General features: G+C 44.6%; 1 non-coding gene across 1 annotated transcript; it reads right to left on the reverse strand.

Annotated features, from left to right (window-relative positions):
• Nucleotides 1–16443: 16443 nt before the first annotated feature.
• On the reverse strand, nt 16444–16546 carry LOC132685673 (U6 spliceosomal RNA). Its single transcript, XR_009613261.1, has one exon. It is a non-coding gene; the product is annotated as a U6 spliceosomal RNA (small nuclear RNA).
• Between the last annotated feature and the right edge of the window lie 8226 nt (nt 16547–24772).

Consider the following 24772-nt stretch of genomic DNA (forward strand, 5'->3'; position numbering starts at 1 on the left):
TCCTCACCTTCTAGGTGTGGGGAACTTTCTTTGATGCAACCTGGAATTATGTGCACGTGATACAGCCCATAAAACCCCTGTTCTTCATCATCAGGAAATAAGAACCATAGGGAAGATCATTTTTCTTTTATTCCTAGTTTTTTTTTAATGTTTATTTATTTTTGAGAGAGAGAGGGGTGGGGACAGGGGCAGAGAGAGACAGAGACAGAATCTGAAGCAGGCTCCAGGCTCTGAGCTGTCAGCACAGAGCCTGACATGGGGCTCGACCCCACGAACCGCGAGATCATGACCCCAGCCAAAGTTGGACGCTTAAGTGACTGCGCCACCCAGCTGCCCCCCCCCCCCTTTTCTCCCCTAGTTTTCAATCTCTCTTCCAAGGGTGGAATCCAGTCTGCAGAACGCATTACAAGTTTCGATAGCCACCTTTTAGTGATGAGTGAGATCATTGGTTGGAAGAAAATGCATCTTCCACGTTTAGACCCTTTTTTAATGTGGCTCCATTAAATAGACACGTGAAAAAAGTTTCATGTGGGGTCGTAACCACTGGCTAATTGCCAGGAGATGAATCAGATGGATGCTTGGTAATTAAATCGTCTGCAATAAGTAGAATGAGTTGCAGCCTAGTTATTTGCATGAGCTAAATGTCCCAGTTTGTTGTACTGTGTGGTCACGCGAACCCCTCCTTACCTTACTATTATTTGAACGGGCCGGGAGGATAGATTTGCTGTCGTTTTGAGAAAGAATGTGTTCACGTGTCAGAAAAAACACCTTATTTAAAGTCATATATTTCTTTACCCCTACATTAGCTCCTTAGAGTGGAGCAGAGAAGCAGACTAACTTACAGCCTTCTGGAATGTGGCTGGCCAAGGAGCCCAGGCCAGAACAGGACTGATGGGTCTGTGAGAAAGTACCACCCACAGTCTGGGCCTCACCCAAGCTGGGCCGGCTGCACAGGTGCTGTGGGGGAAGCTGGAGGCTCTTATTCAGACCCACCTCAACATTCCCACCAGGCCGATCAGATGCTCGCTAAGGAGGGGCCCTTTGACCTAGTTCCGGACAGCAGGGACAGCCGTCTAGCTCTGAGGATCCCCGTGTCTCCAGGACCCTCTACACTCACTCTCCAGTTCTGCAGAGCCAGACTCTGGCTCTCCCATCGCTGCCCTCTTGGGACTTCTCGATGTCACATAGCTAGAAAAAAAGACAAATCTTTTGTTTTTAGAAATGCGAAGGCATTAGATGATTGGCCAACGTTACCTAGGTGGGTTGTGGTAACACCAGAACTGACATTCAGGCGTTTTAATTTATTGGTGAGTGTTCCTGATGCATGGAGAAAAAAAAAAAAAAAAAAAAGAAGTGCCATATTTCAGTGTCCTCTTGCCCATTCAGGGACAAAGCCTCACCACCATCCGAAGAAATGACATCAGTCGCTGGTAATTGGTAACTGGTCTCTTTAAAACATCTTCTCCTGGATTTGAGATTCAAAATTGTTCTGTGATTTCATTATAAGTTGGGAAATCTACTCCCATTTGCTCCAATATATTCGGGTAAGATCAACTCCCACACTGGATTAATTACCTTGTGAATATCACACAGATTTATTAATAAAAGAATTGATGTCTGTTCAGAATGAATCCTATGTTTTGGGTAGTTTTGTTTTCAGCCTTTATTCACTGTGTCCTCCGTGGGTGTGAACAAGGCAGAGAAAATACAGTTCAATTTGGCTACCAAATTCTCGGGTGACTTTTAGGAGCCTACAACTGTCATTTTGGAAGCAGGTAAATGACACTCTAAATCCAGCTGAAACAGCTACACTTTGAACAAATGTGATATAAGTTCAGTTCTTCCCCTTTCCAGAATTTTGACCCCATGAGCAACTCTTAAACATGGGAAGCATCAGAAGCATTAGAAAGGGACATGGGGGTCCAGCTGTTCCAACGTGACTTCCAACTTGGAACTATTTATCCCAAGAGATCTATCTTCAAGGGTTTCTATCCTCCTTTCATCCTTTAAATGGGTTTTTATTGGGGCGCCTGGGTGGCTCAGTTGGTTAAGCGGCCGACTTCTGCTCAGGTCATGATCTCGCGGTCCGTGAGTTCGAGCCCCGCGTCGGGCTCTGTGCTGACAGCTCAGAGCCTGGAGCCCGTTTCAGATTCTGTGTCTCCCTCTCTCTGACCCTCCCCCGTTCATGCTCTGTCTCTCTCTGTCTCAAAAATAAATAAACGTTAAATGGGTTTTTATTGTGTCAGTACATAAAGACAGAGCATCTGCAATACTCTGCCATCTTGAAACTAAGAAAATGGGTCTCTCCCAACGTACACTACGTGCAAATCAATTAAATATCAAAATTACGTAAAAGCAATGGGTCTTATTCAGTAAAAAGTGAATAAGGAATCAACATGTAGCCTTCCCTGAAGATGTCGTGTGTGTAAAAACTGTAAAAATGGAAACAGTTATACAAAACAGGAGAAAACCCAAAAAAACAGAAAACACACAGGAACACAAGAGTAAAAAAAAAAAAAAAAAAAAAGGAAGATGAAAAAAAAAAAACAACCCTCAAACTGGAAGAGAAATCTTTTCTGTTTGAGTTGTGGGTTAAAGGGCTTTCAACTTAGAGCTGTGTTCCACCAACGTTGAACTGAGTCTTGTTACAACAGTTCCTTCAGGTTTTACAAGCTGAAGCCCTGAGTCCGGCCGAGGCTGGGCTGTGGGATCTATCTGAAGTCTGAGTCTGTGCTCTGATCGGAATCTCTCTGTGATCAAACATCCGGAACTTCGAACTCAGGCCTTGAACTCAGGCCTGATCTCTTCCTCTCTCACCAAGAGTTATCTTCAAGCATGCTCCAGGCCTTCAGGCAAATGGCCTTTTGGCTTATCTACTCTCCCGGTGGGTCAGACATGCCCGAAAATATGTTTCTCATTTTGAAATCAACCAATACCTCTCAGCTATAGTAATCAGCATAGGTTGGCTCCTTTTTTTTTTTTTTAAGAAAATAGAAATTATTTTAAGTTAGAATAAAGTTATTAAAATCTAAAATAAGTTGTAGTTAAATTAAAAAATTTAGAGTTTGCAGGGCACCTGGGTGGCACAGTTGGTTAAGCACCAACTCTTGATTTCGGCTCAGGTCACGATCTCATGGTTTGTGAGTTTGAGCCCCAAGTCGGGCTCTGCGCTGACAGTGTGGGGCCTGTTTAGGGGTCTCTCTGTCCCTCTCTCGCTGCCTCTCTCTCTCTCTCAAAACAAATAAATAAACATTAATTTTTTTAATTTAGAGTTTGGGAAAAATGTTTAAAACATGATTGCAAGACAAAACAATAGAATATATTTAGGTTTATGTGAGACACAAGGAAAACTACAGAGTTTTAAAATACCAATTGCACAATATCGTGGTGGCTGGGTAAACAGTGGGTTAATTTCTAAAACCAAATATACAAGCCCTAAAAAAATTTCCCTAAGCTTTTGTTTGTCCGGGAAAGTATTTATCTTGCCTTCCTTTCTGAAGGACGACTTTGTGGGTAAAGCATTCATGGTCTGCAGTATCTTTCATTAGTGCTTTGAATGTCTCGTCCAGCTCTCTCCTGGTCTGTAAGACCTCTGCCAAGACATCCACTGATGGCTTTGTGGGAGCTCCCTTATATCAGATAATTGTTTTCCTCTCACTGCTTTAAAAATTGCCTTAGATTTTAGGCAGTTTTATTATAATGTATCTTGGGGAAGATCATTCTGAATTGAAACTTTGGAGTGACCTAAGAGCTTCATGAACCTGGTCATCCAACTCTCTCCCCAGATGTGGGAAATTCTCCATCAGGATTTCTTTAAAGTTTATTTATTTTGAGAGAGAGAGACAGAGAGAGAGCAAACAGGGGAGGGGCAGAGAGAGGGAGAGACAGAATCCCAAGCAGGCTCTGTGCTGTCAGCACAAAGCCTGATGTGGGGCTCAAACTCATAAACCATGAGATCACTACCTGAGCTGAGATAAAGAGTTGGATGCTTAACCGACCAAGCCACCCAGTTGCCCCTCCACCAGGATTTCTTTAAAAAAAAATTTTTTTTAATGTTTATTTACTTTTGAGAGACAGAGACAGGGACAGAGTGTGAGTGGAGGAGGGGCAGAGAGAGGAAACACAGAATCCCAGGCAGGCTCCAGGCTCTGAGCTGTCAGCACAGAGCCCGACACAGGGCTTGAACTCAGAAACCGTGAGATCATGACCTGAGCTGACGTCGGATGCTGAACCGACTGAGCCACCCAGGCGCCCCTCCACCAGGGTTTCTTTAAATAAACATTCTGCTCCTTCCCTTCTTCTCCTTTCTGGATTCCAGTGATGAATATGCTGTTTCTATTCATGTGTCTTATAAGGTCCTATAGGCTTTCTTCTTTCTTTTGTATTTATTTATTTTTTATTTTTTTAGCTTTTGCTCCTCTGAGTAATTGATAATTTCAATTCATCCGTTTTCAAGCTCACCTCTTTTTTCTTTCGGTTGTTCAAGTTTTGCTCTAATTCTTCGTTGGATTATTCAGTATAGCCATCGTGTTCTTTAGCACTCAAATTTCCGTTTGGTTCTTTGTTATGTTTTCTACCTGTTGAACTTCCTATTGAGCTCCTGATACCATTAAATTGTTACCTGTGTGTTCACTTTTTGCCCTCTGGATATCTTTACAAGAAGCAGTTTTGAATTCTTTGTCAGGCAGTTCCTGGATCCCCATTTCGTTGGGGCCAGTTATTGGAGGGGCACCATATTCCTTTGCTGGAGTCATGTTTCTCTCATTCTTCATGATTGCTGTAGCCTTGGACAGGTGTCTGTTCATTGAAGAAGCTGTCACCTCATTCAGACTTTGTGAACTGCTGTTGGTGAGGGAAACTTTCGCCTGTGGGGGGAACATGCTGTGATACCAGACCACGAGGCACAGGGTTCTAACGTGGGAGGTATGTGTCAGCACTGAGTCTGGGAGGGAGTGATGTCCTTTTGGCTCAGGCTGCTGAGGTCCATGGCATCGATAACTCTGTGGTCCTTGGTTGAGCGCTGTGAGGGTGTGCAGGGGTTGCAAGGGCAGTTGGGGTCCTCAGTAGGTCCAGGGGCTGGGGATCAGCGTAGGCAACAGTGATGGCTGGGGCTGGTGCTGTTCATGCACTTGGCCGAGGGGGCCAGCGGCAGGGGCCGACGGCAGACGCACGGGTAGTAGTGGGGGGTAGGGCAGGCAGCAAGGACCAGGCTCAACTTTGGGCACGCTGGCTGCTGCGGGCTGTCATGTGCTCTCCGCTGACTGCACTGTGTCCCGTTGGGCACGTGCATAGCAGCGGAGGTCAGTGACCGGCGTCTGGCGGGTGGTGTGCAAGAGGACGGCTGAGAGACTAGCCCTGAGTGTGTGCGTGGCAGTAGGGGGTCAGCCGGGGGGGTCTAATCTGGTGTCTTGTTCTCATGCAGCTGCGGAGTCCGGGCTGGCAGCCGTTGCAGCCGAGGCGGGGGGTGGAGGGGACCAGGCACTCGGGAGGCTTGTGTCAGGGGATGTGAATACCCACGGAGGAAAAGCTGGTGAAATCTGCAGGGCTCTGTGCTGGCCGCTGGTGTCTCTCGTGGGGGCAGTTGCCAGGTCTGTCTGCAGAGCAGGTGCCCGGGAACTGGGATGGCTTCTGCTGCGTGGCCATATGGGTGGCCCCTGCTCTCTTCTTTGTTCCCACCTGTCTCTCAATGTCTCAGCTCTGCCACCTGGGTGGGGTGAAACCAAAGCAGGTTCTTTCACGTGGTGTCCTGAAAGGCCAGGGAAGCTCACCACTTAGCTCCTTCTTTCTTTCTCAGGCAGGGGGACTCTCTCTAGCTGGGGGGGACTCCCCCTTCACCCTGGGCAATGCCGACTTTGTGGCTGGGGTGATGAGGGCAAAGCCAAGATATCTTCCTTTATTCTCGCGTGTGGTTGTCCTCCGGTTATTTGTTACTGAGGTTCCTTAAGTGGACCCCAGAACCCTCCCGGAGCTGTTGTTGTTTGCGGGCAATTGTCTACTGGTTGAGTTTTGTGCTGGGGGGCTGGAGGCTGGGGTCTCCCCTGCTTATGGAACGTCTGACTCTCTGCCACTTTCTTACCTTTGCTGAGCCTCGGTGGCCTCCCTTGTGACACGTGAACAGTAATGGCACCTCCTTCCTCGACTTCTGTGTGAGATAAGAAGGCAATGCTTGGTTCAGAGTGAGCACCGAGCCCATCGCAGCAATCTTATGTCATGCAGATCGTGGTGGTGGTGATGCTCGGCAGGCTTCAGCACCATGGCCTCCTGCTGGCTGACTTGACCTTGATAAGATAAATCGGTTTGGGGTTGCCTGGGTGACTCAGCTGGTTGAGCAACCGACTTCGGCTCAGGTCACGATCTCACGGTCCGTGAGTTGGAGCCCCGCGTCGGGCTCTGTGCTGATGCCTCGGAGTCTGGAGTCCGCTTCGGGTTCTGTGTCCCCCTCTCTCTCTGCCCCTCCCCTGCTCATGCTCCATCTCTCTCTCTCTCAGAAATAAACATTTAAAAAAATAAACCAGTTTGTCTATCAACCAGTAAAACTAGGAATCATCCAGTGTGGAGAGCCACAGTCACATGCACTGAAGGCTGGTCCAAGCCTGACTCCTCCTGAATCTGTCCCTTCCTGGCCTGGTGACCTTCGTCATCTCAGCACCTTGGTGAAAATATAGCACCACGACGATGAATGGGAAAACATATACAATGGGCTAAGTGCATGTGCCTGCTTAAGGAGCAGTAAGCTCTCTCCCCGTGACTCTTTCTTCTCGAAGGATCCTGTGATATGGACACAAACTTGGTGGCTTAAGTTCTCAGATTTATTTCCAACCCGGGATTAATTAAGCCACAATTTGTTAGAGCTGAAATCACAGACTTCTGAAATCAATGAGCTCAACTTCCTGACTTGCATTCAAAAATTATATGTTATGCAGAATACGTATTTGCAATAAAACCTCAAACACTATGAAGCACACAGAATAAGATGTTCATCCTACTTTTCTTCCTGGAGAGAATCCCCATTGATCGGTCCGCATGTCACCTCCAACATACTTTTTATATGTTTCCATACACATAATTATACATACACACAAACACATGCAGCTTTATTTACATGAAAGATGCATTTATCTGTAGAAATACGTGTATGTTTCCATGTTTCTATATAGCCTTGAAAATGTCTGCCATAGAAAAGGCCTTTTTATTTCAATATTTTAAATCTACCTCATTCGATTTCACTCCTGCAAAAAGTCACATGGTGGGGATCAGGATATGAAAAGGCAGCAATCATTCTATGCTGATGGCTGGCTCTCGTCTGTCTGCAGTGTTTATCACAAACAATGCCATAGTGAGTATCATCATATCTGCATGGTGTGTGCACATATGAGAGTATTTTTGTAGGATAGACCGAAGATGGGGAATACTAGATCAAAGTTTATGCAGTTTGTACATTGTCATAACTCCTGCTAAATTGTGTCCAAGAGATAGACCCAATGTAAGTTCTCATAATAAGGCATGACCATGATTTTTGATTCGCATCTGCATTTATCGATTCTGCATTTCCTAAATTTGTTTTTTTTATTGTTTTGAGACAGAGAGAGAGAGGAATAGAGAGAGAATCCCTAGCGGGATCCGCATTGTCGGTGTAGAGCCCAACGTGGGGCTCGAACCCACAAACCATGAGATCATCACCTGAGCCGAAATCAAGAGTCAGGTGCTCAACTGACTAAGCCACCCAGGTGCCCCATTTCATAAGTCTTTTTAATTTTTCCAGTCTGATGAAATCAAGATGATATTGTGATTTTTGTTTGCATTTTCCTGAGTTACAATGGACTTGGGAAATTTTCATGTGCTTTGGCTAACTGATTTTTCTTTATGAACTGCCCTTTCAAATTATTAGCCTATTTTCTCTGCCTTTTAAAAAATGATTTGCTAGGCTTTTTATTTTTATTGAACATTGATCTTTAGTTGGTTATACGTGCTACAAATACTTTCTCTTTTCCCCCTTTTAAAATGTTGCTTATGGTGCCTTTCTTTCGTTCTTATTTCATTTTACAGACGCATTAACATGCTACGGAGTTAAGTCTCTTGAGGTTTTCATTTGGGGCTTCTAGGTTTTCTGATTTTTTCCAAGACAAATATTCTTGACCCCAAAGTTCTATAAATACATTCTATATATTTTTCTCAATATTTTCCCCACGCTTTTCATCTAGAACCGCAGACCATTTGAAATTCATTTTCTATATAGGTGGATGTCGAATCTGGATTTTTTTTTTAAATAGGCAGTTATTTCATTTTACAAGTATAACTTGCCCTGTAGTCTTTTCTGTCGGATTCCACTGCTCAGCATGTGACCTTTCCTTTATCATCTTCTATCATAAGCTTCCGAAGCCTCAGAGAACTTACAGGGTTTTCCTAGAGCAAAGCTTCTCAACTGAGAGCGATTTCGTTTCCACTTTTGGCAACGTCTGGAGACATTTTCGGTTGTCGCTGCAAGGGGGGATGCTACTGGCATCTAGTGGTAGAGGGTCAGAGATGCCGCTAAATAAACATGGCACAAGGCCGTCCCCCCACCCCTCACATACCGCACCCCTGCAAAGGATTTCCCCATTCAAAATGTCATTGATGCCGAGGTTGTGAAATCTTGTCTTAGGGCCATTACGGCATATGACTATAGGTCTGAGAAAAAAAAAACAAATCCTACTTGGAAAAGGTACATGAACATGTTTTAAAATCAGTATTTACAATTGCTGGCTTTTCGTATCCGTTGATAAATCCTCCGAAAGTAGTGATGCGTAGGAGCTGGCTGTTTTCCAGGTGAGAATACTGTGACTTTTCACACTGTCATTCTTTTTTTCTTCACTTTTTTTTTTTTAATGTTTTTTTTGAAGGAGAGAGAGGCCGAGCGTGAGCCGGGGAGGGGCAGGGAGAGAGAGGGAGACACAGAATCCGAAGTAGGCTCTGGGCTCTGAGCTGTCAGGCTCTGGGCTGTGGGGCTCGAACCCACCAGCCGTGAGATCACGACCTGAGCCGAAGTCAGACACTTAAGCGGCTGAGCCACCCAGGCGCCCCTCATACTGACATCCTACGAGATGCTCCCTGTCTTCACTCCACAACTGGAATATTTTATTCTCACCGACGACATCGTTTGTTCCTTTGAATGACAAACGCATATACCAATTGTGTGCTCTTTTCAAAGCACTGGCTGTGAGCAGACCAGGTGGGGCGCAAGTTTTCAAAGCTGACTTTACCCCCTTACAAAAACCAGACCGAGGATCATCTGAGCGGTGATGCTGATGTGGGTTTCCATCCCGGACTGATGGAAGCAGCATGTCCAGGTTTGGGACCCGGGGATTTGTATTTTTTTTTTTAATTTTTTTTTTTTAACGTTTATTTGTTTTTGAGACAGAGAGAGACAGAGCATGAACGGGGGAGGGTCAGAGAGGGAGAGACACAGAATCTGAAACAGGCTCCAGGCTCTGAGCTGTCAGCACAGAGCCCGACGCGGGGCTCGAACTCACGGACCGCGAGATCATGACCTGAGCCGAAGTCGGCCCCTTAACCGACTGAGCCACCCAGGCGCCCCCAGGGGGATTTGTATTTTTATCAGGTGAACCGGATGGTTGTGAGGACGAGCTGGGTTTGGGGACCGCTGCATGCGACGCTCACAGACATCCTGCCCGCGGGAACAGAAGCTCCAGAATGGCTCTTTGCCCTGAAGGGAATTTAACCCTGAGGATAAAGTAGGACCGGGGCTTTTAGGGTTAAAGATTTCCCTGTATCCACCAGCATCAAGAGATGTAGTAAAAAGATGACTCATAGTAACCACGATCTCTTTGAGGTTTCAAAATATCATAAGGGAAAACCAAGGGGGTTGAAGGAAACAAGTATGCAAGTTGCTCATTTTCTATGGCTGCTAATGATAGGTTGTGTGGGTTTAGTTTTCTTTCATCTCAAAATGGATTTAAACATTAATTAAGTATCATAAGTCTGCGTGCGTCTAACAAACAAATATAGCTAAGCCTAGAGAATGAGATCACATGGATTTGGTCCGCACGATGCCAAGAAAGTGCCGTGAGTCACCTAATGCCACCCACGGAGGCATTTTGCAAAATCTTCTGATAAACGGACCTTTTGACGTTTATCAAGATGTTTAGCGTCCGGGGCCACTCAATCCCAGAGATAAAAGAGGTCTGAGCAGAGCGGTGAAAGGCTTGAACTTCCAAAATTGCTTCCGCGATAGCCAAATCATTTTCTCAAGCACACTGAGCAGTTAGAAAGCGACGACAACCAACGGTTGTCTTCAAGTCCTTAGATGTTAGCCTTCCCCATCCGTCCTATCTATCATCAAGTTGGTTTCCTGCGGAGTGTGTCAAAGAAGGAAGAAAAATTCGAAGTGAACTGACAAAAATTGAATATATGCCTGCCAATTCATAAAGATACCTGTGGTGGAAGAATTATTTTAAAAAAAAGATCCGAGAGCTAGCTAGACCCAGGTCCCTGGTGGAGAGCATTTTGGCAAAGGAAAGTGAAGGGTAGAAACCAGAGCATGTCTGAGGTCCCTGTTAATCCTAGGGACTTGGTGACATCTATACACAGTCAATCTGTCATCCAGGTGATATGAAATCTGGCTAAAGATGGGATGGTGGGCAAAAGAGGGCTATTTCTTCCCATGTACATCATCTACCGAGAAAATTAGGGCATCCGATAGCCCTGATCTGAGTACTGACTCACGACTCCCTCTGAAGCCACATCCAGAGTGTGTGGTTACTGGAGCAGGAGGTCTGGCAATTTGAGAATGACATCCGCAAAAAGGAGGGTCTTAGGATTTTCACATCTGTAATAAATCAGCAGGCAAGGGGCACCTGGGTGGCTCAGTAGGTTGAGCGTCTGACTCTTGATGTTGGCTCAGGTCACGATCTCACGGTTTGTGGGTTCAAGTCCCAAACCGGGCTCCGTGCTGACAGTGCAGAGTCTGCTTGGGATTCTCTCTCCCTCTCTTTCTGCCTCCCCCCGCACCTCTGTCTCTCTCTCTCTCTCTCTCTCTCTCTCTCAAAACAAGTAACTAAACTTAAAAAGAAATTAAAAAGAAATCAGCAGACGAAGAAGTGTCAATGTTGAACTTAAAACTACCTAAGATTTGTGAGTACATCTATACAGGTAAATAAACCCGGTAGCAATCAGACGTGGGATTAAATCACTCAAGAAGGCAGATAAGTAATTCAGGAGCTATCGAAATCAGTGCCTTTGTCCCCAAACATCTTTTCTTCCTAATTATGAGAAATTACTCTGTTTTTCATAAGGCCTGAAGTTCCAAAATAAAAAAGAACTTGGTTAGCGGGGCACTCAAGTGTAGGGGACGGAGCACTGGAGTAGGAGTCAGGGTCTGGGGTCGCTGGGTCGCTAGTTGTGTGACCCTGGGGCATTCACTTCCTCCAACTAGGCGCTGGAGTCTATACAAATTCGGCTGAAACCAGATTGGTAGTTTTCAAACTGTTGAAGTCTGGTTTCCGTAGAAGGGCTGCAAGGAGTCCGCCAACAGGGGCATTCAGTTTTGTTTTCAAATGTAATTTTGCCCATGTATTTATTTATTCTTAGTTTTCATTTAAATTCCAGTTGGTTAACATACAGTGTTATGTTAGTTTCAGGTGGACAATATCATGAGTCAACACTTCCATACAAGTCCTGGTGCTCATCACCTTAATCTCCATCATCTGTCTTACACACCCCACCTCCCACCCCCCACCTCCCCTCTGGTGACCATCAGTGTATTCTCTATGGTTGAGTCCATTTTTGGGGGGCACCTGGGTGGCTCAGTGGGTTAAGAGCCCAACTCTCGATTTCAGATCAGGTCACGATTTCAAGGTTTGAGAGTTCGAGCCCCACGGCAGGCTCCATGCCGACAGTGCGGAACCTGCTTGGGATTCTCTCTGCCCCTCCCCTGCTCTCTCTGTCCCTGTCAAAATGGATGAAAAAATAACATGTTTTAAAAGTCTGTTTTTTGGGGGCGCCTGGGTGGCTCAGTCGGTTGGGCGTCCGACTTCGGCCCAGGTCACGATCTCACGGTCCGTGAGTTCAAGCCCCGCGTCGGGCTCTGGGCTGATGGCTCGGAGCCTGGAGCCTGCTTCCGATTCTGTGTCTCCCTCTCTCTCTGCCCCCTCCCCCGTTCATGCTCTGTCTCTCTCTGTCTCAAAAATAAATAAACGTTAAAAAAAAATTTTTAAAAAAAGTCTGTTTTTTGGATAATTTTACTCATTTAAATAACTCAGTTGATATACAACATACACATTTGTGATTACGTGTGATTCTGTGCCGACGGCTCGGAATCTGGAGCCTGCTTGGGATTCTGGGACTCCCTCTCTCTCTGCCCCTCCCCTGCTCGCACTCTGTCTCTCTCCCAAAAATAAAATGGAACATTAAAAACATTTTTTAAATAAAGTGATCACCTTTATAGGAATACAACATATCGAGGCTGACAAAGTCCTGGCAGATCAGCTCAGAAGAGGGAGACAGCGTGCCCACATGGTTAAGACCAGCTTCAGCGTGATAAGGGCTAAGGCAGGCAAGGCGCACAGGGAACCAAAGGTGACAGGTGGAGGGGAGAGGAAACAGGCTAGAGCCAGGTCCCTGCTGGCACACTGCAGGCCTTCAGGGGACACCCTAGCACCATCCCCTGTTGCCCTATAAAGGGACTAAATAGGAAGTGTCCCTGCGTCCAAAATTTGCTTCTCCTCCCTCTTTATTCTTGCTTGGGGATTCTCTCCATTTCCAGGATGTAGCAGCCTACCTGGCCTTGTCATTAATGTTGACATCTCTCCATTCTAGAAGATTCTCCCCAAGGGTTCCTGCCTTGAGATGTTTATTTGGTTGTCTGTTATAAACCTAGTCTATCTTTCCAACAGGGAATACGCAGACTCCTTAATCACATCAATAAACACCAAATAGATCAAAACGAACAACAACAAAACCCGGAAATTCCAGAAGCTTTATAAATAAGTTCTTAAATGTCCTTAAAAATAAAGACAAAATAACTTTTATTCCTGCTTTTTCCAACCTGTAATATACCCAGCGAAGGATGGAAAAATTGGGGATCATGAAAGACTCGAGGTATCCCTGAGTTTCTTCAAAATTTTCTCCCAGGGCCATTAAGGGGTAAGCACGGGGATGTGCAGGTTCAGCTGTGGAGCCTGGAAATCCCAACTGAACGCTCAAGACACAAGCTCACCTAGTGTGGACTCCCACCTATCAGAGACTCGGAGGATGTTGGAATGTGATAGACCTGGGTTCAAATCCCGGCTCTGCTCCCGCCAACTATGGGCCCTTGGATGATCTTCTGATTTTCCCTTTTCTTACCTATAAATGAATAATGACACCTTCCTTGCAAGATTGCTGGAAAGCCTAGGAAACACCATCATGGGCAAAGTGCACAGCATGGTGTCTGGCATCTAGAAGCCACTTAATATGTCGTTGGTATTTATTGTTGCCATTCTTCTAGGATGAATACCATTTGTAGGCTTGAGGCAGAGAAGACTGAAAATAAATCTGACTACTGGGAAATGTGCTATTTCACGTTTCAGTTAAAATATCTGAGGAGTTGGAAGCCGGCGATCCTGACAACAGACGGCGCTCTTTTAAGCGGCTCCCGTTTGCAAGGTCAGGTTTAGGCGGACCTGCCTGGCCCCGGCTCTGAGGCTCTGCTCGCCACTGGCTTGGCTGCGACAACGCTTGGCAAGGAGGAAATATGGGAGTTTTCCGTCTAACAACCTGTACAGGCAGCTGAAGCAGAAATTCACTTTAAGGCTATACGATCTGATCTGATTGCGTTGATTAAATCAACTGGGTGCCTCCCACAAGACTTTTCTAATAAAGGCGAAGATTTTGAAAAGAACTTCCCCATTTGCCGCAGTGAGAAATGTCCATGCGCCATATCTTTCTGTGATGGGAAAACACGACACGAGACGTGTCTATAAGCTCATCTAGATATTCTAGGGAAAAATAGTCTCCCTTGTTTTTTTTTTTTCTTTAAGGAATTGCTCCATTTCTAGAACATCTCTTTCTGTCCTTTTTCTTTCTCCAGTAAGAAAGTCAAGGGGAAGGTAAGCATGGTCTCTTATTCAACACGCGTAACATGAAGTGAAAAGGTTCTCCTCATTCTTTCCCCCCAGATAGTCACCACTTATTACCCTCTCTTTTACTCATTCAATCTTGCAATTAATTCCAAAAGTAAATATTCTTAGTTCGGAAATTTATTTCTAGGGGCCATCCCTGGCGAGCAAAAACGGCATAAGTACCGTGTGAGGGAAATGGTTACATAAATTCTAGTTCATCCTGAGAACAATACTCTCCAGTCATTACATATACATTATAGCAGCGTATTAACGTGTCCATAACAAGTTTCAAAGGGGAGGATGAAGGCTACTAAATAATCTTTACTGAATACTTTTAAGTGATAAACAGACATGAATAGAAAGAAGACCAGAAAGAAATCTATCAAAATATTAACTGAGTAGTTTTTCTCTGGGTGGTGAGAATTGTGGTTATTTATTATTTTCTTTGTTAGTGTCTCTGTTCTCTAAGATACCTAGGATGAGTATATTTTACTTTTGCCGTTGAACACAAACAAAATAAACCTTTTTCTTTTAATTTAAGAGACTATTCCCAAACCTACTTGAAACCAGAGAAAGGCAGTGCAATTTAGGAACAGAAAGAATCATAGGATGACCTACCTCAGGGCAGGATGCATTTGCTGAAGGAGGGCTAATTCAGGAATGCTGTCGCCTCAGCTCAGATACTGAAGGAGGGGAGGAAGCAGGGCACTGACCACACGCGCCTCCCCTATAATCAGCCATCATCTCGGCGACCAGCTTTGCTGCCTCAGGCGTAAATTCTTCCGCAGTTGCTTTAATCTAAGGCTACCCTTCTCCCTGATGACCCAGTGGAGGTCCCTGTTTCCCCAAAGGTAGGCCATCCTCTGCTGGGACTATGGACGATTTTAGCTGCTGCACAGGCTACAAAATAAACAATGGTCTTAAGTCGTATTGAACCACAGGATGGGAGAGTCCGACTCTATGTTAGTTTCCTATTGCCACTGTAACCGAGAACCACAAATTTCGTGGTTTAAAATTACATAAGTTTAGGGGCACCTGGGTGGCTCAGTGGGCTAAGCGTCCGACTCTGGCCCAGGTCATGATCTCGCGGTTCGTGGGTTCGAGGCCCGCGTCTGGCTCTGTGCCGACAGCTCGGAGCCTGGAGCCTGCTTCGGATTCTGTGTCTCCCTCTCCCTCTCTGTGCCCTCCCCTGCTTGTGCTCTGTCTCTCTCTCTCTCAAAAATAAATGACCATTAAAAAAGGAAATAAAATTACATAAGTTTATTCTCTTGCAGTTCTGAGGGTCAGAGAGCTAAAGCTAGGATCAAGGTGTTGATAGCTGCACTCTTTCTGAAGACTTCAGGGGACAATCTGCTTCCCTTGCATTTCCTGACTCTGAGAACCTCACACCGCTTCTGGTCGTTCCAAGGTACTCTGTCTGACTTTGACCTTCTTGCTGCTGCCTTTTCTTCTCTCCTTCCTCCTCTCCTTCCCCTCCTCCTCCTCCTTCTTTTTGAGAGAGAGAGAGAGTGGAGAGAGGGGCAGAGAGAGGGAGAGAGAGAATCCCAAGCGGGCTTCATGCTCAGCTGGGAGCCCAATGTGGGGCTCAATCCCACCACCCTGGGATCAGGACCTGAGGTGAAATCAAGAGTGAGAGGCTTAACTGACTGACCCATCCAGGGGCCCCACTTGCTTCCTTCTTATAGGAACCTTTGTGATTACATCGGGCCCACCCAGGTAACCCAGTGTCCTAACATAATGACATGGACCAATTCTCTTCTGCCTTAGAAGGTAACAAACACATTCACAGGTTTCTGGGATTAGGCCAAGGACATGTTTGGGGACCATGATTCATCCTACTACAGTCTCCCTAGTGAATTTCTTTCCACTTTCTGGGCATCTGGCTGCCTCAGTTGGTAGAGCACATCACTCTTGCTCTCAAGATTATAAATTCAAGCCCCACATTGGGTGTAGAAATTACTCAAAAATAAAAATCTTCAGGGAGCGCCTGGGTGACTCAGTCAGTTAAGTGGCCGGCTCTTGGTTTCGGCTCAGGTCCTGATCTCACGGTTCGTGAGTTCGAGCCCTGCATCAGGCTCCACACGGGGAGTAACGCTCTGTCTCCCTCTCCCTCCCCTCCCTTCTCCCACTCAAAATAAATAAATAAACTTTAAAAAAAAAAGGTAAGAATATTAAATTTTTTTTTTCCAAAGAAAAGAAATAAAAATCTTTAAAAAACAAAACAAAACAATTTACTTTCTGCTTCATTCACGGTGTATTCTCTACATGGACAGAGGGTGGGCCAGGAAATCGGGAGAGACGTCTTCTTTCATTCAGGGAGAATACAAATTAGCAATGGGAACATCGAACAAATATGGAACGCTTCATGAATTTGTAAGTCACCCTTGTGCAGAAGTGACGCGAATCTTCTCTGATTCCAACTTTAGTTTATGGGCTGTTCACGCGAGCACTTAAAAGTGCTTATTACTTTGATGAAGCTTATGAAGACCCATCGTATCCCAAGTAAGTTAGCTTTCTCAGCCCAGGGGACTGAGGTTTGGTTAGGAAAACCATCTGCACAGATTAAAATGACAAAGAAAAACCAAAGCAAACCAACCAAAAACGAACCAACGGACCCAGCCACGGGCCCGTGAATACAGAGAGCAAGCTGACAGTTTGCCGTGGGGACGGGGGTGGGAAGTTGGGAAAATGGGTGAAGGGGAGCAGGAGACACAGGCTTCCAGGAGTAGGATGAATAAGTCACGAGAACAAAAGACGCGGCACAGGGAATCGGGTCAACAGTATTGCGATAGCGTCGCGAGGAGACAGATGGGGGCTACGCTTGTGAGCACGGGTTGTCTAGGGTTGTCGAGACCCTTGTCTAAGGGTTGTCCACCCATTGTGTTGTGCAGCTGACACGAATGGATCGCTGTGCCACCTATGCTTGAATAAAACACTTCTTTTGAAATGGCAAAGGTGCAAGTTGCTGAAAAAAAAACAACAACACCGTTCCTTTTCTTTTATTTATGCTTCACACAGATTTTTAATGACTGCTAGGTAGTATTGTCATTCTTCTTTTCATTTGGCTTGGCTCTGTGGGAGACGGGATGATGCTGATGGAGATTTTGAGGAGACCGAAGTCCCCTCGCACCCTGACGCTGGCTGGGGGAGTGTTTCGTAACCGTCAAGGTGTGAACACCAGCGATCTGTTTTCACTACACCCCCAAAGCATTCCTGACATCCCATCGGAACTCTAAAATGTAATGAGAACCACATCAATGTTTTGCGATCTCTAAATATCAGATTAAGATAGGCGTGAAGGACTCTGCAGTCAAGTCAATGGAAACGCAGAGAAACTGACACTTCTCAGGGCAACGTATACAGCAGGTGTCAGCATGGAATCCAGCTTTGGGTAGGACTGGCAATTAATTCAAATTAATGACTCCAACCTGAGCGTTTTCTTCCTTCAAGTCACCTTGCTAAGCCCTGACAAGTTAAAAGGTAAAAGCCCGGGGCGCCTGGGTGGCTCGGTCGGTTGGGCGTCCGACTACGGCTCAGGTCATGATCTCGCAGTTCGTGGGCTCGAGCCCCGCGTCGGGCTCTGTGCTGACAGCTCAGAGCCTGGAGCCTGTTTCGGATTCTGTGTCTCCCTCTCTCTCTGCCCCTCCCCGCTCTCTGTCTCAAAAATAAATAAACGTTGAAAAAAAAAAAAAAAAAAAAAAAAGGTAAAAGCCTGAACTTGGAAACAACCCAGAAGTCCTTCGGTGGGTAAATGGTTAAATAAACTGGTGGGCCCGTATCATGGGTGCTGCTTGGCAACAAAAGGGAACAAATTTCATACACGTTAACAGTTAACAGTATGGATGGATCTCAAGTGAGTGAAATAAGCCAGGACTAAAAGGTCACGTACTGCAGATTCCACACAAAGTCACAGAGATGAAGGAACTGATTCCTGGTCGTCAGTGGTTAGGTTCAAGGAAGGTTGGGGAGCACTAAGAGTGGTATTTATGTATACAGGGAAAGTATGAAGGAAATTTCTGTGATGATGGACAGTTCTAGATCCTGATTGTAGTGGTGGTTACACAATCTACACAGGTGATAACATTTCATTGCGTGCAACGCACACACGCACGCACACGCACACAGGAGTGCATGGAAACCTTGTGAGATCTGAATAAGCTCTGTGGACTGTACCAAGGTCAATTTCATGGTCTTGAGAGTGCAGTAGAGTTAGGTGAGATACCACCTTTGGGGGAAGCTGAGTGAAGAGTACATGGGAACTTTCCGTACCGGTTTTGCAATTTCACATCAGTCTATATTATTGCAAAATAAAGATTTTAAAAGATTAAAAGGTTAGAAAGGCGCAGAAGCTATTCTCAAGCCACTTAAAGTGCACTAGGGAGATAGACTAAAGAGATAACTCAGAAGCATAATAAAAAGTGATTTGGGGCACCCGGGTGGCTCCGTCGGTTAAGCATCCGACTTTGGCTCAGTTCATGATCTCATGGTTTGAGAGCTGGAGCCCCACCTTGGGCTCTCTGCTGTCAGTGCAGAGCCACTTCAGATCCTTTGCCCCCCTCCCCAAATAAATAAAAATTAAAAGATATTTTAAAAAGTGATTTGGAAGAAGTATTAATTTGGGGGCCTGAGGTTCAGGGAAGTCTTGTCAAAAATGGTGGTGTTTGGGCCAGACCCTGAAAGGAGTGGGTGAGTTTCACAGGAGGAGAATGGGGAAGTGGTCAGAGCTGAATAAGCCCTGGGGGGTCAGATAACTTCCTTGCTCTTGGATTAATGAGTCTCAGAAAGCCATTATTTTAGTCTGGTTTCACCTCTCCGAAACTAATTGTACTTCCTGAAAGAAATTCACCAAAGACTTTACATTTGACATGGATTCGTATTAGAAATTAATGTTATTATTTACCTTGTTCTACACAAAACATTAATGCGATATTTAGGCTTGAGAAACTATGGCACCCTAGTGAGCCTGTTAGGGGGTTATGAGTTTCTTGCTTTGTGTAAATGTAAGGGTAAGACAAAGAAAAGGAGAAACATTGCCGAATTTTCGATAACTTTACATAACAAGGTCTATACTCTAGTGGATTGCTAGATTCTGCACTTACTTGGAAGTGATCCTGGTATTTCAGACAAAGGAATGACAAACGTGTTATGATTGACCTGATTGGCAATCTCCCACTGATCTGAATTTTTCATCCAGCTTTATGGAGATATAACTGACATATAACATTGTGTAAGTTTCAGATATACAACGTGATGATTTGATACACTTGTATATTGTGAAATGCTTACCTCAAATAAGGTTGGTTAACACATCCTTAATCTCACATAATGACTATTTTGTTGTTATGGTGAGAACACTAAAGCTCTCACAACAACTTTTAAGTACACAATACGGTATTGTGACCTATGGTCACCATGCTGTCACAATCCCCAGAACCTACCCATCTTAGTTACAAGTGCGTACCCTTTGACGACATCTCCTGCCCCCCACCTCAGCCCCCTCCCCAGAAACCACCACTCTACTCTGTTTCTACGAGCTTGATGTTCGTAGGTCCCACAAATAATTGGGATCATGAAATATTTGTCTTTCTCTGTGTGACTTATTTCACTTAGCACGATGCTCTCAAGGTCCATCCGTGTTGTTGCAAATGGCAGAATTTCCTTCTTTCTTTATGGCTGAATATTACGCCGGTGTGTGTGTGTGTGTGTGTGTGTGTGTGCGCGCGCGCACCACATTTTGTTAATCCCTTCATCTGTGAATGGACACTTCGGTTGTTTCTGTGTCTAGGCTCCTGTGACTAATGAGGCCACAAACACGCAGGTGAATATCTTTTTTAGAGAGTAATTTCCATTCCCTTGAATATAGACTCCAAAGTAGGATTGCTGGATCATATGGTAGTTCTATCTTTTCATCTCAATTTGGTGGCTAGGGTTCGCAAAAAACACAGCAATCCACCCCCTGCCCAAACAAGCAAACAAACAAACAAAAGAAACCCAAAACATTGTCTCCTCTTCTGCCTTAATTTTTCAAGTAATTTTGGTCTAGGGCAATACAAACACGGTTTTCTCCATGGGGTCCCATTGTCATATGTATACCACTTCGGGGGCGCCTGGGTGGCTCAGTCGGTTAAGCATCTGACTTCGGCTCAGGTCGTGATCTCAGGGTTCGTGAGTTTGAGCCCCACATGGGGCTCTGTTCTGATGGCTCAGAGCCTGGAGCCTGCTTCGGGTTCTGTCTCTGTCTCTCTCTGCCCCTTCCCCACCCCCCCTCAAAAGAATAAATAATAAACATTAAAATTTCTTATATACCATTTGAACATATTTATACAGATATGTGATGTCAGACCCCCTGGATTAAAATCATGACGCTTTCACTTATGCAACCTGAGGAAAATTTGGCTTTCATGGCTCTGTGCCTCAATTTTCTCATCTATAAAACAATTATGACCATGGTACTATCCCACAAGCTTGTAAGTTTTAAATGAGATAGTTGATGTAAAACTCTTAGCAAAAAATAAACTGTTACTCAGAACTACAATAGTCAATATATTTGCTACCATATGCAGTGCTAAGGTATAAAAATTATGTATATAAAAATATTAAAAGCGTGAGGCATACTTCTGTACTTTTTAGCTTGTCGATTTAAAGCCGAAAAGCTTAGGGTTTTTAAAAAATATGTTTTAGGCAACCTGCGGAATGGGAAAAGATATTTGCAAATGACATATTAAACAAAGGGCTAGTATCCAAAATCTATAAAGAACTCACCAAACTCCACACCCGAAAAACAAATAATCCAGTGAAGAAATGGTCGGCAAACATGAATAGACACTTCTCTAAAGAAGACTTCTGGATGGCCAACAGGCACATGAAAAGATGCTCAACGTCGCTCCTCATTAGGAAAATACAAATCAAAAACACACTGAGATACCACCTCATGCTGGTTGGAGTGGCTAGAATAAACAAATCAGGAGACTATAGATGCTGGAGAGGACGTGGAGAAACGAGAACCCTCTTATACTGTTGGTGGGAATGCAAACTGGTGCAGCCGCTCTGGAAAACAGTGTGGAGGTTCCTCAAAAAATTAAAAATAGACCTACCCTATGACCCAGCAATAGCACTCCTAGGAATTTACCCAAGGGATCCAGGAGTACTGATGCATACGGGCACTTGTACCCCAATGTTTATAAGAGCTCTTTCAACAACAGCCAAATGATGGAAAGAGCCTAAATGTCCATCAACTGATGAAGGGATAAAGAAATCGTGGTTTATATACACAATGGAGTACTACGTGGCAATGAGAAAGAAGGAAATGTGGCCTTTTGTAGCAACGTGGATGGAACTGGAGAGCGTGATGCTAAGTGAAATAAGTCATCCAGAGAAAGACAGATACCATATGGTTTCACTCTTATGTGGATCCTGAGAAACTTAACAGAAGACCAGGGGGGAGGGGAAGAGGGGGGAAAAAGTTACAGAGAGGGAAGGAGGCAAACCATAAGAGACTCTTAAATACTGAGAACAAACTGAGGGTGGATGGGGGGTGGGGGAGAAGGGAAAGTAGGGGATGGGCATTGAGGAGGGCACCTGTTGGGATGAGCACTGGGTGTTGTACGGAAAGCAATGTGACAATAAATTTCACATTTAAAAAATAATAAAAACAAGTAAAAAAACCTTTTTATTGAAATATAACACACATAACAGAAAATGTGCACACAATGCGAATATAGAGCTAGATCATTTTGATTGCGGTGAGAACACTTAACACAAGATCTACCCTCAGCAGATTTTCAGTTGTAGCGATTATATCATTACAACATAAAAAATTAAAAAGAATAAGTCATTCGTCAAGTTTCTACCCTGACATTGTATTGACTCAGTTTTATGTTTAATAAATATATATATATTTATATATATTTATAAATATATATATATTTATAAATATATATATATATTTATTTATATGTGTATATATTTAACATCATAGAATTGTACCATTTTTACTTTGCTCCTCTTCACATAGCATTATACGGTAGATATTTTCCCCACTACTGCATGGCTTTCGTGGTGATCACTGTCCCCCATCTAGACATATACATCAGATTGATGAATGTTAGTTTGGGGGCAGAATGGCTCCAGATTATCCAGGAATCACCGTTTTGGGGAACACCGTACCCAAGCACAGCCTGCATCAGGAGACTTGGTCAGATGTATGGATTTGCCTGGAATCTTTTGTTGGTCCCTTCTAACCCATTCTTTATCCAGAAGCTCAAGTGATCTTTTCAAAATACAGGGACTGAGTGTCCTTCAGGTAGAACCTTTAGGTGGCTTGCCATGGGTCTCAGGATGAAAGTCTTTAACATTTAGACGCTACCTCGTCTAGCCTCTGCTTCCATCCCCAGTTCAATCTCTGACTGGGCTTCCATTTGTCAGTTGTTCATGAACTATTAAAACACTAAAAAAAAAAAAACCCACAAAAAAACCAAGCCCCAATCCTGTAAAGGGGGCACTGCTTGCTGAACAATGCAGCCTCCCTCTGATTATAAAAGGGAACTGATTGATAGAGGCGTACAACTCGTTTATGTTGCAGCGAGGATGGTTTTATCCATGTATTCTACTATGGGTCCAAGGACTCACTTACCCTGCAGCCATGGGTGGGATTACAGGAAGAGGTTGCCCCAGAGAACTTCCTGGATCTCTGATGCAATAGAGGCGTAGGAATGTCTAGCACAAGCCCAGCAAAGGCAAGACACTTTGACGGAGAAATTGCAAGTCTGTCTCCCAAATCCCTACCCTTCCCATCGCCCTGAAAACCCACGTGACTAAAAAGATAAGAGAAACGTCCAGACTTTAGAGGACTCTCAGCTGGGCTTTGAAGGTTCAGACCTTGCCATACGCTAAAAGCTGTAACTGAATTTGACTGAAATATCAAGTAGGGTAACAACTTTCTTACTTTTTGCCCAGTCTGTCTCATTGTGCACAAAGACGGGCAGATGGCCCCATGCATAGGTGCCTCTCAACATAAATAAAAGACTAAAGCAATCAGCTTGGAAAAGAAAATCCACTCTCCTCTCTCCGAACTTTCTTGGTCTGTCTGCTTTGAGACACTGTGTTTGGAACAGTTGTTGAACATAGTAGCTTTTCTGCCGCTCAAGTCATTCTTACTGCTACGCCAAGACGCTTTTTACTACGAGGAGTGTATTTAATAGCTAATTTTGTTCCTCAACAATTTTATATTCTAACAAATTATGTCTGGGCACGAGCTCTGTGCGGGCTGAGAATATATTAAGACATAATAGCTGTGGTCCGTGATCTTCTCTACTGGAGGAAGAAGGATAGGAGGAAAATGAGAAATGATGGCGTTGGGGGATTTCTTGGAAAATCAGAGTGCAAAATTGTTGAGAGTTTAATCTGGAAGTAATACATGTCTAACGATTCCAAGCGTGAATGAAGGGAGTTCTCTTTCTGGTGGTGTTACATCAATAAAGACATATTTACGACCTTCAGATAGAAACTCAAAACAGATTGCAACATACACTGAAGCCGAAGCTTCTTCCTTGTTGACTACACATGGCCAAGGCCGGAGGGTGACTGTCTTAAAGGACTACCAGGCATTTGCCTGGCATTCTCTAGAGTAATGATCACTTCTCTGTCATTTGGGGAAGGACACAGCAGGAACATTCCATTCTTCAACTCCTACAGGACACATGGCCTCGTGGACATTGTGGCCTGATTTAAAAAGAGCAGCAAACTCTGTTTGACCCCTTCTGCTAGGAAACCTAATGATTAATGTTACACAAAAGTTGTTATTATCGGTGGTCACTAGTATGGTTTGAACGTCAACAGACATGTTATTACCGTGTTTATCAATCTGCTCAGTTTCTAAGATGGTTGTGTGTTTCCGACGGAAGACTGCCAGGCGGTGGGGTTTGCCCACCACTCGGCAGGGAGCACCTGGGGGGTGTCCAGTTGGTTGAGTGTCCAATTCTTGACTTGGGCTCAGGTCATGATTCCAGGTTGTGGGACTGAGCCCCAAAGCGGGCTCCAAGCTGAACATCGAGCCTGCTTGGGATTCTCTCTCTCTCTGCCCCTTCCCAGCTTGCATCCTTGCTCTCTCTCTTAAATAAATAAATAAATAAATAAAACCATTTAGATCACTCAGCAAAGTTAAAAATATTTTCATCCAACATTAAAATTCTACGTGGTCTTTGAATGGGCCACTATGGTTCAAAGACATTTCCTGTAGGTATAAAGGGGTATTTATATCAACACTCGAAATGGTTTCTGTACGATATTTTTTGGAACAATGTGGGTAATTGCAAAAGATCCTACTCCGTCTTCATGTCTGTTGGTCATGGCTTTTCAAGTTGCCTGTAATAACGTGCCAACATATATTAAGCGATCAAAGCAAAATGGGGAAGCACGTGGTACATTTAGGTGAGAAAAACAAATGAGTATCTACGGATCTACTTGGATAGGCATGTATGATCCACAGAAGGTACTCAAAACCACCGCTGAGAGACGGTTGTCTTTGAAGGCGAGACCGTGTGACCAGGAGCTGGGGCGAGGGGAGACACTTACTTTGTATTGCATTCCCTATTTTCACCTTTTGAGTTTTGTGCCTGCATGTGGTAGAATGGATTCTGTCCCAATTCTGCACCCCCGCGTAATCGCATTGTGTGTGC

This window comes from Panthera onca, chromosome D2, assembly GCF_046562875.1.
Source record: "Panthera onca isolate mPanOnc1 chromosome D2, mPanOnc1 haplotype 2, whole genome shotgun sequence".
Lineage (NCBI taxonomy): Eukaryota > Metazoa > Chordata > Mammalia > Carnivora > Felidae > Panthera > Panthera onca.